The sequence below is a fragment of the Argopecten irradians genome, chromosome 4 (genome assembly GCF_041381155.1).
Source record: "Argopecten irradians isolate NY chromosome 4, Ai_NY, whole genome shotgun sequence".
Taxonomy (NCBI): Eukaryota; Metazoa; Mollusca; class Bivalvia; order Pectinida; family Pectinidae; genus Argopecten; species Argopecten irradians.
Window position 1 is genome coordinate 33,861,618 of NC_091137.1, and position 14,575 is coordinate 33,876,192.

Here is a 14,575-nt window from a genome sequence, read left to right on the forward strand (position 1 = left end):
CAGTATAAGTCTAGTGCTTATCATCCAGAGTCTCAGGGTGCTTTAGAACGTTTTCATCAGACATTGAAGAATATGATGAGATCTTATTGTTTTGAAAACAAAAGAGATTGGGACGAAGGCATACACATGTTGTTGTTTGGCGTTAGAGAATCTGTACAAGAATCTCTTGGTTTCAGTCCCTTTGAACTTGTGTTTGGACATACTGTACGTGGTCCTTTGAAAATTTTGAAAGACAAAATTTTGGACGAAGATTCTAAAGTGAATCTCTTAGAGTATGTGTGTAACTTTAAGCAAAGGTTGACAAGGGCATGTGAACTGGCAAAAGAAAATTTGGCCCTTACTCAAACCAAAATGAAAACATGGTATGATAAAGATGCCCGTGCAAGAAGTTTTTGATCCAGGTGACAAAATTTTGGCTCTATTACCAATACCGGGTCAGCCTTTGCAAGCTAGATATTTTGGACCTTATATTGTTGAGAAAAAGGTTGATGATGTTAACTACATTGTACAAACTCCAGGGAGGCGCAAGAAAACTCAATTATGTCATGTTAATATGCTTAAGAAATATGTAGATAGAGAAGAGAGCAAGACCTCTCAACCTATTGCTACTTTGGCCTCTGTACCATCACAAAGTGAAAGTACAGCTGATATTTGTAAATTAGACTTAGATGGTGGTGTACAAGATGTAGGTTTAGACTGTGGTGTTAAGTTACGGAATTCAGATGTGCTCGCGAACTTGGACAAGAAACTGTGTCATCTATCAGAAAAGGAACGCAATGAACTGAAAGATTTGATACTTGAGTTTAAACATTTGTTTCCGGATACACCAGGCAAAACAGATGCTATCTATCATGACGTGGATGTAGGCGATGCGCCACCTGTCAAGCAACATCCTTACCGTGTCAATCCTTTGAAAGAAGAACACTTAAAGAAAGAAATTCAATACATGTTGGACAATGATATTATTGAACCAAGCAAAAGTGAATGGAGCTCTCCATGTGTTCTGGTACCAAAGCCAGACAAGACATACCGGTTCTGTACTGACTTCAGAAAAGTAAACTCTGTCAGTAAAACAGACTCTTATCCAATTCCAAGGATTGACTCGTGTATTGACAAAGTTGGCAAAGCCAAGTACGTAAGCAAGTTTGACCTGTTGAAAGGATATTGGCAGGTGCCATTAACAGAAAGAGCTAAAGAAGTGTCGGCATTTGTAACCTCACAAGGTTTGTACCAGTACAAAGTTATGCCGTTTTGGTATGAAGAATGCCCCGGCAACATTTCAACGTCTTCTTAACAGCGTGATATCAGACCTGGAAGGCTGTGATGGATACATCGATGACGTCATCAACTACCACGACACGTGGGAAGACCATCTACGCGGGATTCGTGAATTCTTCGAAAGACTCACTACCATGAAATTGACTGTAAACTTATTGAAATGTGAATTTTGTCATGCAACTGTTGAATTTTTAGGCCATGTTGTAGGACAGGGGCAGGTTAAACCTGTTCAGGCCAAAGTAGAATCAATTATAGATTTTCCATCTCCTGGAAGCAAGAGAGAGCTGATGAGATTTCTTGGTATGGCTGGATACTACAGAAAATTTTGTCAAAATTTCTCTGTTATAGCAGCTCCACTTACTGCTTTGTTAAAGAAAAAATGTCAAATTTGTTTGGTCAGACGAATGTAAGTCTGCATTTGAGAAATTGAAAGCCATACTATCAAACTCACCAGTTCTGACTGCTCCAGATTTTAATAAACAGTTTAAACTGTTTGTTGACGCCAGCGATGTAGGTGTTGGTGCTGTTTTGATGCAAGAAGGTACTGAACAAATTGACCATCCAATTTGTTATTTCTCGAAAAAGTTTGACAAACACCAGAGAAATTATTCCACCATTGAGAAAGAATGTTTAGCGTTGATTTTGGCCTTGAACCAATTTGATGTGTATCTCTGCACTACAGTTGTGCCTGTGTTGGTCTTCACCGACCACAACCCTTTGACATTCATTGGGAAAATGAAAAACAAAAACCAAAGAATTCTCAGGTGGAGTTTGACTTTGCAAGAAGTACAATCTTGACATCAAACATATCAAAGGGAAAGACAATATTCTAGCAGATGCTTTATCAAGGATTTAAATATGACTTAATATTTGAAGAAAGTTTCCTTTTCAAGAAAACTTTCTTTTCTTTAAGGAGGGGTGTGTTATGTATGACACTAAATACATGTAGTTATGAGATAAGGGAGATAACTCCTATAGCTTTTTTTATCAATACATCCTATGAAGGTCATATCATTGATTTAGGTTATAGAACTTTCTAGAAATATAATCATGTATAAACAAATATGTTTGTAAACATGTTGATTTTAAGTAGAGATCTAGAATGATCTATTTCCAGAAAGTTATGTGTGTTTACTTGTTTACTGTTTTTAGTTAGATATTTCTAGAAGTAGAAGGTTCTCCAATATTCTTGAATTAGGGTTTAGCTATATATACTCCAGCTGTCCAAGGCTAATCAGAACTGTAATGAGACTGTAATAAGACATATCAAGAATTGTACAGCGCCATATAAGATTCTATTGGGAGAGCTATTGTGACTTTATCTGTGGATTATTACAACACTTTGTGTGGATTTATTCATATTGCCTGGAACTTTACAAATCATCTGTGGACATTCAATTTCCTTGTGGATTTGTGATTATTGTTAATTTGAAACCTGGAAGGATCAAGGATTATACCAGGACATTCGCATACAGATAAGTAACACTTTAAATCATCGTATACTCTTGTACCACCACCAATTACTTTAGATATTGTAAACCATCTCTGTATAATCTTTGTGAATATATAATTATTTCTTTGCCACTGTATCCATAACCTAGAAAAGAATTCACACTAACAAATCCAGAAGAGAGAAGATTAGAGATTAAGTTCCATGTGACAAATCTGAGTTTTATGCCAAAATGAAATTTCAGATGCTTGACATGATTTTTTTCATATTTCGTTATCCAAAGCACTTCATATTCCATAAAATTGCATCTATCAAATCTCAACACCTTTCACTAAGATAACAATTCCCAAGGAATATACTTTGAAAACCACACTTTTGTCAAAAGATTTCACTTTTTTTGTGTATATGTACCAGTAAAATTATAATCCAAAATATTGGGTAATATATATATTAACTCCCTCTAAGGCCTGTGCTACACAGGAAAAGATTTTTGTCCAACTTGCTTCAAATTTATATCCAAAAATCATCACTACGTACTGTGTTCAAATCTGCATACAGAGCCACATATTTATGGTTCTCCATGTTAAACAGTGAAAACTTAACTGAGTAAATGTTTCAGTGTGAGTACCATATAGTACATACACGTAGATCTTTCAAAAAAAATCATGCAAATCATGATTCTTGTTCTCCGAGTGAGGTAATGAAATTAATTATGAATAGGCCTCTAGGTTTAAATAGATAATAATATATTATATTAATTATATTAATACACCTGGAGCTGTGGAATAGTTAAACAATACTCAGTGTAATAGTGGAGGGTACCATTGACATCCAGTGCCATTTTTTAAGAATGAGATACACCTCAAACTGTGGAATAGTCAAGATAATGAATAGTTCTCGACCCTTACAGTTTTCGGTGTTTCTCCTATACCTTAACACCTCTAAAATATATATGTTAGTATTTTTAAATTAAAAAAACAAACAAAAAAAAAAAGCAAACAAGCAAACAAAACCCCCGCCATCCTGAAACACACACACAACAGTTAGATGAAGAATATCAATAAATATTTGCACACAATACATACCCGTTTCGTTATTGGATTTTAGTTGTCCTTTAATAAAATTATTTTCATCGTCATTCAAAATATCGGCTAAATATCCATGCAGAATGTTACAATGAAGCTGCCAAAACAGAATTAAATCAATGATGACGATATATCAAGTCCTTTTCGTTAGCATTGCCTATTTCATTAATAGTATGGCATATATATATATCCATGTTCAAAGCTGTCTATTACAGAAATAAGTATATCACTGGGTTTCAGACATAGCTGACATATATTTATAATTTATTTGGAAAATGTGTTCAAAGGCGAACTGTGTCATTCAAGCATGCTACCAAGCAGAAATATTTGTTATTATAACTCGCAAACTCAATTAATGTGTATACGAGTTCACAATGTGACACTACACAGTATATTAGGAAATTGCTTTGAAAAACCTTTTCATCATGTTATTTTGGTCCAAACCATCTAGTGTGGAAACAGACCGTCCAACAGTAAATAGTTTCCAGTAAAAGTTACATCCGTAAGTTCTGGACATTTTATATTCAGCTATTTTGTTGAAATTATTTCCTCTGTATCTTCGATTGGTATTTTGATATGACAAATAAGCTTCATTCTACAAATTAATTCCAATATTCGATAATTATCTGAAAAAAATTTTCTTGAGATGCTTTTTCATTTAAATATGTTATAATTTTTCATAGCAAATGCATCTAAAATGTCAATCCAGAACCTTTATAATGAATTACTTACATATGCATCTGTCCAATTATCGCCCTCGCTTCTGACATACAAGTAACATGAGTCGTTATATTGGGTCCAACCACTTTTACAAGAACTGGCCCTTGTTTCTCTGTTAAACGTAGATCCTGTAACAGGAACATTTGCTGTGAAAAAAACCCATTACAAAGAGATTCGTCAAAGGTTAGTTTTAACAATTCTCACTTACAAATTTTAAGAAGTTTTCTTTCCTATAAAACGTTCTGGAACATATTTAAATGTCAAGGCCAGCCATTTGAATAATGTTGGTAGAACCTCACCCCCAGCGTACTACAGAGAATATATCAGACTTATCGGACCCGTGTAATATGAATTTCAATAGTTTGCACATTTGACCTCTGGCATATGAATTTCAATAGTTTGCATATTTGACACTTGGCATATGAATTTCAACAGTTGGCATATTTGACCACTGACATATGAATTTCAATTTCATGTTTGCAATTTGACCCCTGGCATATGATTTCAAGTTTGACCCCTGACCATATTGGACTCTGACATATGAATTTCATAGTTTGCAAATTTAGTTTGCAATAATTTATTTGACGATTTCATAATTTGCCTGTGAATTTCATAATTTGCATATGACCCCTACATATAAATTTCAAATTATTTGTTTGCACATATGATTTCAAACATGTACTCAGCTATGTATGAATTTTTTGGGACTATTTTACAATATTTGAAGCTCTGCCGTCTATGCTGCAGGTTACGCACCACAACATACGTTATTTAATCTAAAACATATCGGTTACATTCCAACTGATACAATATACTATAATAACTTGCTTAAAAGATGTAATGCATTACCTTCGATCCCATACCAAAACAAGATCCACAAGAAAAATATGGACAGTTTCATGCTGAATAGTCTATTTGCATGAAAGATCACACCTTAGTGATTGTTTATAAGTACGCGATCGTCCTGGCTTATCAATGATGTCTGTCAGATAAGCAGGACAAGTGCCTCCAGCGCATTAGGAAATTAATCTATGTTAAACATTGCATGTATGAATATACACCAACTTTTCATCAGTTGTAAATAAAATTAGATGCATTACTAGTATCTTAACATGATAACTTTTTGTGTTAATTAGAGACATTGTTATAACGCACAGCACATTCATTTTTAAATACGTTTAAATATATCGCAAGATTCTTGCTTTAAACTGTGTGGAGGGAGAGGGAACAATGGGATTGTAAACACAATTTGTATCTGTAAAACAACGATTTGTAACACAATTGGTATCGGATGGAGACGGGCAACAACCGATTTACAAATCTTGTATCTTTTCCAAAAATTTCGTTAAGAAGGAACTTACAGCTAGTTGAACGGAATCGAACCCCGGCCGGCTAGGTGAAAGGCGAGCGGCTTAACCACTACACCACTCGATCTCCCGAAAAAAAGATATGTCGTATTATTGCTATTATTTTTACTGACCATAAAATTGCTTTTTATTTACATCGAAATAAATGAGGTTTTTCACAAACTGCCATACATAATTATTAAGGTTTGATAAAGGTTATAACAAAATATTTATTCGAGAGATCTTTCAAAGCATAATTTCCGTGCAATGTATTTAAAGTTTTAATTTTATAACAAATCTGCAAATGATAAATAATATAGATAAAAATTCAGTATAAATAAGTATTTATAAGTACTTGTAGATTCAAGACATTGTTAACAATTTCTACTTGACGAGAAGAAATTTCACTTGCACAAAGAAACAATGAATGCAGGTCAACCACAAATTCATACCTTATACCTAATTCTCCTTATCATGACACCATAACAATAATGTAACCATTCATTCAAAAAAAGAAGTTTGTGGAATCGTACTCACACAGGTAGAATAAAAGGTGAGTAGACCGATACCTTTAGTCACAAAACAATGTTTAGTTGTTTTTTTTAATTACCTTTTAACATCCAGTGTCATTTAAAGATGTCGACATATGTAGAGATCTGAGTTAAAACGGAGTATACAAGGAAAAAACATTGATAAAATAATATGGACCTTGGTCAGTTTCCTCTCAACGCAGCAGATACCATAATTGTAAAAACGTTTAACAATATACAATGTAGGCAGCTTTAGTGGACTATAAATGAAGATCAAGGCTGATAATTTTAAAAAACGACAAATTACATACATGTAGCCTTTGACTGAATCATACTGCTGGTCCAATAAAAAGACATTGGGATTCGAGCTGCCTGATATACTGCTATGAATAGTTTTTTGCAGCATTTTGCTTAGGTATGAACTAGAATAAAGCTCAAATACATATATTCAAACAAAACCTGTAAGAAATTGTACGAGAAATACACTGGTGAATGACTCAATCCATAGCCTTTTGGTTATTAAGAAGTCAAAATCAAAATTGTTACTGAATTGATACGTAAAAGTTACTTGGAACTCGCATCACCACTTTGAATATAAGACAATAAAAAAAATATGTGTGAAAAAATGCTAAATGTTCATCATTACACTCCTAGATGAGTTTACTCACTCTCCGAATATACAATTAATATTCTTCCATGTATATAGAATACAAATGTGAATTAAAGTTAATAATGCAATTTAAAACCACTCATGTTGAGATAAAAAAGAAATCCTTCAAATAATCTACAGAAAATACGCAATCGTTTATATGGGTGGCCAAAACTAAATTTCTTCAAAAATGATGGCTAATACCTACACAGCGGTCATCTGCAGACTATTTGAAAGATTTTTTTTTTATTTCAACACAATGCTTTAATTTGCATTATCAGCTTTAAATAAGATATAAATGCATGAAAAAAAAATAGAAATTCTGCTATCTACAATGTAGAATATCAGTTGAATATTCTGCAATCTACAATGTAGGATGTTATTACTAATAAATTGGTATTCCTTTATTTGCATGGTGTTAAGATGAACCAAGCAGGAAGGATGCTTTCACGTATTTTTGTAGAAAGCGAAAGAAGAAGTACCCTGTGTTCAATATTATTTTTCTTTTTATAAACTCAATGCCAGTAATTCAGTAAAGCTATGATTCTAATAATTATTGATTTCATAAGCGCGCAGCTCTTCGTGCCCGAGCACGAAGTGCGAAGCACTTCTAAGGTAATACATGCATGAAAATATAAGAAAAAACACAATCTTCAAAATTCAATCCTACATACTGACAGCTTCAGTTTGCGGCCGCCATTTTTTCATACATATGGGTAGGTTGTGCGTTGTTCCGGTACTGCTCTCCCCAGTAAATATATATTTAACTAATGCAAATGCATAACAGGAGTAGTTAAACATTTTTTTTATTATTTGAATTTTTATTATTTGTCAAATAATAATAAAAACACTTTGAAAATTAAAAGCTATAGAATGCAGTTAAAATATCCACCAAGGCGAAGATGAGCACAAGGAATCATGACGTCACATAACGTCAACAAATGGCTCGAAATCATAGGGTTCGCATTCGCGGCACTCCAGGCCATGAATGGACACAGAGAAATCTGAATCTTTGAGTTTATTTCTTTGAGTTTATGCTAGACAATTATTACATTATATACTTCTATAGTTTAAAGTGCGTCTTTTTATTTCTAAATTATGTCTTATACATGAAATAGAAAATAACATAAACAAGTAGAGATTCGCTCCTATTATGCCATGCATGATTCATATTAAAACATTTGGCTGCGCCCTTTAAGGCCTTGCCTTCAGTCATATTAAATTGTTTCTAGCAGTACAGTTAGTCAACGCACACAATAAGCAATAAAAACAAAACACATGTCAATATCGATAAGACTGATGGGTCAGGGAAAATTACTCTTTCGCCGTTGGAAATCCTTTATTTAGATCTACCTGGCATATTTCTATTTAGTTACACATTTAAAAAAAATCAACGAAAGAATGGATCAACTGCTGCGCTCTCAGATAGGCTTTGCCTAAAATTATATTATTATTATCATTAGGCACTCTGAAATTGTGCGTCTTAAAATGGGAGTTGTAGGATTTATCAAATGTTATTCTCTGTATGTAAATCATCCAATATATGAAGATTTGAAAACCTTTCTCGTAAACCGGAAACCGGAAGTCAACACAAGATCCAGCGTTGCGCAAGACAGTATCCAAAGTCACACTCTCGCGCTGATTACAAAATCACATTCTCGCGTGATTACAAGTTATACTTTGAAAAAAAAATCAAAATGAAAACATGAGTGAAAGATAACCATTTCAATCAATTCTTACCTGATTCTCACATTAATATTTTCTACTGAATCTAAACTTAAAAGCCGTTTTACGTGATTGTTTGCTTCGGAATTTTCTGCCTGGCAACGGAGAATAACGTTGAAAATATTTTGTAGCCACAGTCACGTATTTTTGCAGAAAGTTAAAGTAGAAGAAACCTGTTTCAATATTGTTTTTCTTGTTATAAACTCAGTGCCAGTAATTCAGCAGAGCTAGTTTTTTAGCAGTACAGTTATTCAGCGCAAACAATTATATGCAATAAGAACAAAACACACGTCAACATCGATAAGAGTGATGGGTCAGGGGAGATTACTCTTTCGCTGATGGAAATTCTTTATTTACCTGACATATTTTCTATTAAGTAACAGTTAAAAAACCCAACAAAGAATGGATCAACTGCTGCGCTCTCAGATAGGCTTTGCCTAAAATTATATTAACAACTACGGTATATATCTACAAGAACAACGCAATAAATGTACTGGTCCAATATATACTGTGTATGTTCTCAAGCGCATGGCACCGTCATCAGTGACGTCACAAAATGACGGCACAGATTCGCGCGTTTTTTTTGATAGCATGGCATGTTGCCAAGTTTTCTCTGCATCTTATAAAAACAAGATTGAAGTATATTGAACTATTCCATTTGGATTATTTTGAATTCTTTCTAACTATCGTTAGTATGTGCATGTCAGTGAAATATTTTATTGTTTATCTCGTAGAAAATTAAAGATGTTGATGTTCTTTTATAATCCTTCGATCTTGGTCAGTTGCATCTCATCACTTTCCTCAAAGTAAAATGCTTAATAACCAATGCTTTATATAACTACGCGCAAAGTTAGTATCCCAACGACATGGCAAAGAAAAAGTGTCCAGAGTGTAATTCGTGATTTAATTGATAATATTAATCATAATTACATGAAACAAGAACTCAATTGTTAAATGTTTACTTATAGATATATATTTGTTATCTCTCTATATTAGTGATTTTCTGAGGGAATCCATTTCCGGTTAGCAGTAATACGGCTACGTGAAGGAAAGCAAATGGTATCTTCTTGTAGCGAAGGGTATCAAGGAAAATAAGGAAGGCGAAACCATACTATTTGCAACAATTTGTATGTTAAATAACATAGGCAATATTTGTTTCTCGTGATCACAACTTTGTTTAGTCAAATTATGTATAAAAACGACCCACTCTGAGGTGTCATCCGGTAAGACTACATACAAAATACAAACATTTTATTTAGTGTTATTTTTTGGTATGTCACCCTTTATATTTTGTTTCATTGTGAAATAAAGGGAATAAACAAATTTTGTGGATTTTTTTCTGTCGTTGAGCGCTTGTTTTGAAAGTGTTTTACTCTAGACATTATAAGGTAGCCCATTTCGTCCACGTCATACCTCACGATATCATCATAATCTAACAAACACCACTTTAAACCATGGAAATCGCAACGAAAATTGGATTAGCTGCAGGACGCCACCGATAAAATAGACAGTCGGCGCATTCAAAAGGTGAGAGAAAGCCAAAACCCTCTATACATGTACACTATTCATGTACCATTAGTTCTAATGGCATACAATTAACTATCAGGAAAATTCATTATAAATTCCCCTGCAAGAAACATACACTATGAGCTGTAAAAACATGCCCTGACCGGAAGGAAAAGAAAAAGACAAGTAAAACGTGTGTTCATTGGTATACCTACTGGTTAACGTTTTGTCAATCTTGGTTAATTAGAAAAAACATGTATCAGAACTAACAATGCATACAGCTTTGTGTGAAAATGCCAGGGAACTGGCAGCTATTGGTTCCAGCCCGATTCAGCTTGTTGCGGAAGTATCATCTTTTGGACTTGCATCAGTATTATCTGTGAATTGTAAAGGTTGCGAAAACGATTTTTTGATCCAAACTAGTGAGAGACTCCACACACCAATTTATTTTGATTTTATTGCACATGCATTCAGTACCTCATTTGATTACTATTTTTATCTTGAAGTTAAATAAGAAATTCAAACTTTTAAATGGTGGCAATGGTGTAAAGTAAGTCACTTTCGTAATTGAACAAAAATACTAATTCATCTGCACATGTTTTTGATACACAAAAACTATTTGTTAGCGGTGTAGAATTTAAATTAACAAGAGTTATATTGTTATGCTTCATATTTGCAGGATATCCTTCGATCACAGTAATATGTGATGGTGGATGGTGAAGGCGTTCCCACAAACACAGCTACAATGCTTTGGGTGGAGTGGCCATTATTATTGAGGCAGTCACACAAAAACTTCTACATGTTCGAGAACAGCACCTCTACACTTCCTGGTGAAGAGTTTAACAAGCTATATAATAAGAGGGTAGTTGCTCTTTCAACTTGCAAGCTAGCAAAGAAAAAACCTAGTAGTACTCTTCGCAGATGGAGCAGAAAAAGAAGTATCAGTAGAACTAATTCATCAAAGGCAGCACGCAAAGAATATGGACCTGAGGCAACGGATGTTGACCTTGATCTAACAGCAGAGGAGCTCCATATATGCTAAAAAAAGTTTTTGTCACAACTTATTGACATATGTGATGCTAAGATCAAAGAAATAGAAACAGAGACCAGAGATCAATTCAAGTCCACCACACGGGTAAAGCAGCGAAAGATGCGTTTAACATCATCACACTTTGGACAGGTCGTGAAACGAAATCCTTCAATCAAAATACAGCCATTAGTTCGACAAATACTTTATTCAAAATTCCACGGCAATACACATACCAACATAGGCTTGAATGAGGAAGAAGCAACTATGACCGAATATCTTAGGCACCAAGATGAGAACATCGAAATTGCAAAAACTTGCCTTGTCGTTAACTATACTTACAAATTTCTTGCCTGCAGTCCAGATGTTTAAGTCATGGAAAATAACAACAAAATTGGACTTTTCGAAATTAAAAATCTTCTTTACAACAAACCTCTTGATCTGCCAAATTAAAACATTCTGCAAATTTCTGTTTACAATTTCACTCCGGCTCCCAAACATCAACTTTGAAACGAAAGCATGTATTTTATTACCAATGTCAGGGACTACTTAAAATCTGCAAACTCTCGTGGTAAGATTTCATTGTACGAACATAACATCCATACCAGTTACATGTCAATAGAATTGCTATAGACAAGGTGTTATGGGACAACTGGATGTTACCCAAGTTGAAGGCATTTTATACTAAAGTGATGCTGCCTGAGTTGGCTTCTCCACGCCAAAATAAAAATCCAGGGATACGCGAACCTGGTACAGTAGCTAAGAAGTTACTAAGTGGTCTTTGGATAGGAAACCATATTTAATAAGTGAATATGAATGTTGAAGAATTTATTGCGGTTTGTTTGTTAATGTACATGTATTATGTGTAACTTTCATGGAAAAGTGCATGCTATTCCTGTCACCAATACATATCGTATTTGACCCAATAAGCGTCCAAGTCCCTATAAGCACCTCTATTTTTGATGCCACATTTACATTTTTTAAACACTTCGGGTACTTATTGGGTCGAATACGGTATTTTAAATTAAAACACATGCACATGGATTTTAGTTGAAGAAAAATGGTGGGTCAATTCGCACTAATATGTTTAATATCTCCATTGCAGTATATGCCAGAACTCTCTGCTCCAAACAAAAGTAAACCGAAATCCAAAAGAAAGACTGAGAATTCAGATTGTATCTCCGAGGTCAGTGACGACAGGCCAATTGCAACATATAAAAGGTAAGTATTGAATAGGATGGTAGTAAAAGACCATGAACAGATTTCATTTTCAATTTAAATGTTGGGGTTTTTTTTACAAAAATTTTAAACCTCGCATTCTTTGTCCGAGTATGGAAAGTAATACAATGAGGTTTTTTTCTCATTTACAGAAACAGATGCAAACTAAGTTTGTTGGCAGATCTATTTCTCACCAATGGATAGTCGATGAACAAGGTACAATCTGCTGGTACAAAGGGTCTGTGTTGTCACTTGTGAAGGTAACAAATTATGTTATTTTTGTAAAAAGAAATCAATGTTATCTGACATGCATAAAACAATATTTGTGTAAATATCAACCCTCTTTTTCTATGTTGAAATTATACACATATTGATATTTTAATTATATAGGGACGAGATGGAGCTGTAGATGCAGTGTACGAAGTACAATATGAGAATGGGGAGGATATATTTGAAGTAGATCATCTTGTAGAGGATTACAGAGCCAATCAAGTCAAGTTCATTGATATTTAATGGTATGTAAACAATTTTTGATCATTTTATTAAGGTTGTCAGTTTTGGGCCTCCATACTTTTGTAGAAAAGTAGTTCTAAGGTGTCCATTTGTATTTTTATACAACACTTTCACCATGTAGATTTTTGTCCTATAAGTGGTATCACATCATTATTTAAGCATATCAATGGTAGTACAACATTTCTCTATATTTAATGCATTATGTCACTTGTGTTTTTTTGGTTTTTTTTCTTCAATTTTTGTGTGATTGGAGACTTGGACATATTTTGGAAGTTGGGAAGTTGAAAGGTATTATAATAAATTTCTATATATTTTTTTTATATCTGACCACATATTCAGAAAGTTTAGTTTACACAGAGAAAATTGATATGCTCTATGATGTATTTTTTATAGAAATGCTTTCAATTTTACACTAAACAAAATAGGGGCATGTTGAAGCTTAAATTTGTACTAAGATATTGATTTATTCCAGTAATCAAAGGTAATACTCAATAAAACATGCACACTGGAGAAGACAAAATGTGAAGGAAGTGAGAGATTTGAGTGTTTTATTAACATATCACACATACAGTTATAACACTGCTCCATAATCTGATACACAGCACAGTTAACATTTATCACAGTAATAGTCTAACAAATACCTCCATCACAGGTATATCTCACACACATATGTACAGGTGTAACAAATACCTCCATCACAGGTATATCTCACACACATATGTACAGGTGTAACAAATACCTCCATCACAGGTATATCTCACACACATATGTACAGGTGTAACAAATACCTCCATCACAGGTATATCTCACACACATATGTACAGGTGTAACAAATACCTCCATCACAGGTATATCTCACACACATATGTACAGGTGTAACAAATACCTCCATCACAGGTATATCTCACACACATATGTACAGGTGTAACAAATACCTCCATCACAGGTATATCTCACACACATATGTACAGGTGTAACAAATACCTCCATCACAGGTATATCTCACACACATATGTACAGGTGTAACAAATACCTCCATATGTACAGGTGTAACAAATACCTCCATCACAGGTATATCTCACACACATATGTACAGGTGTAACAAATACCTCCATCACAGGTATATCTCACACACATATGTACAGGTGTAACAAATACCTCCATCACAGGTATATCTCACACACATATGTACAGGTGTAACAAATACCTCCATCACAGGTATATCTCACACACATATGTACAGGTGTAACAAATACCTCCATCACAGGTATATCTCACACACATATATACAGGTGTAACAAATACCTCCATCACAGGTACATCTCACACACATATGTACAGATGTAATAAATACTTCCCAAACAGACCTCTATACTATATCATAAGACTCTATCATATATGGATATGAAGGATAGGGATATTCTACCCGAGGGTCACAACATGTTGTAAAGCCCGAGACTTGCCGAAGGTTTTACAACATTTTGTGATCCCGAGGGTAGAATATCCCTATCCTTCATATCCACGTATG

The 14,575-nt window shown here is 34.1% G+C and overlaps 3 long non-coding RNA genes across 3 annotated transcripts; 2 read left to right on the forward strand and 1 right to left on the reverse strand.

Annotated features, from left to right (window-relative positions):
* Positions 1 to 3,051: 3,051 nt before the first annotated feature.
* LOC138321393 (uncharacterized) lies at positions 3,052 to 5,534 on the reverse strand. The gene is made up of 3 exons (XR_011208325.1): positions 5,383 to 5,534; positions 4,546 to 4,661; positions 3,052 to 3,910 (listed from the first exon to the last, which is right to left on the reverse strand). It is a non-coding gene; the product is annotated as an uncharacterized lncRNA (long non-coding RNA).
* A 6,805-nt stretch (positions 5,535 to 12,339) lies between these two features.
* LOC138321395 (uncharacterized) lies at positions 12,340 to 13,043 on the forward strand. Its single transcript, XR_011208326.1, has 3 exons — positions 12,340 to 12,537; positions 12,687 to 12,794; positions 12,925 to 13,043. It is a non-coding gene; the product is annotated as an uncharacterized lncRNA (long non-coding RNA).
* A 938-nt stretch (positions 13,044 to 13,981) lies between these two features.
* LOC138321397 (uncharacterized) lies at positions 13,982 to 14,228 on the forward strand. Its single transcript, XR_011208327.1, has 2 exons — positions 13,982 to 14,018; positions 14,095 to 14,228. It is a non-coding gene; the product is annotated as an uncharacterized lncRNA (long non-coding RNA).
* The last annotated feature ends 347 nt before the right edge of the window (positions 14,229 to 14,575 follow it).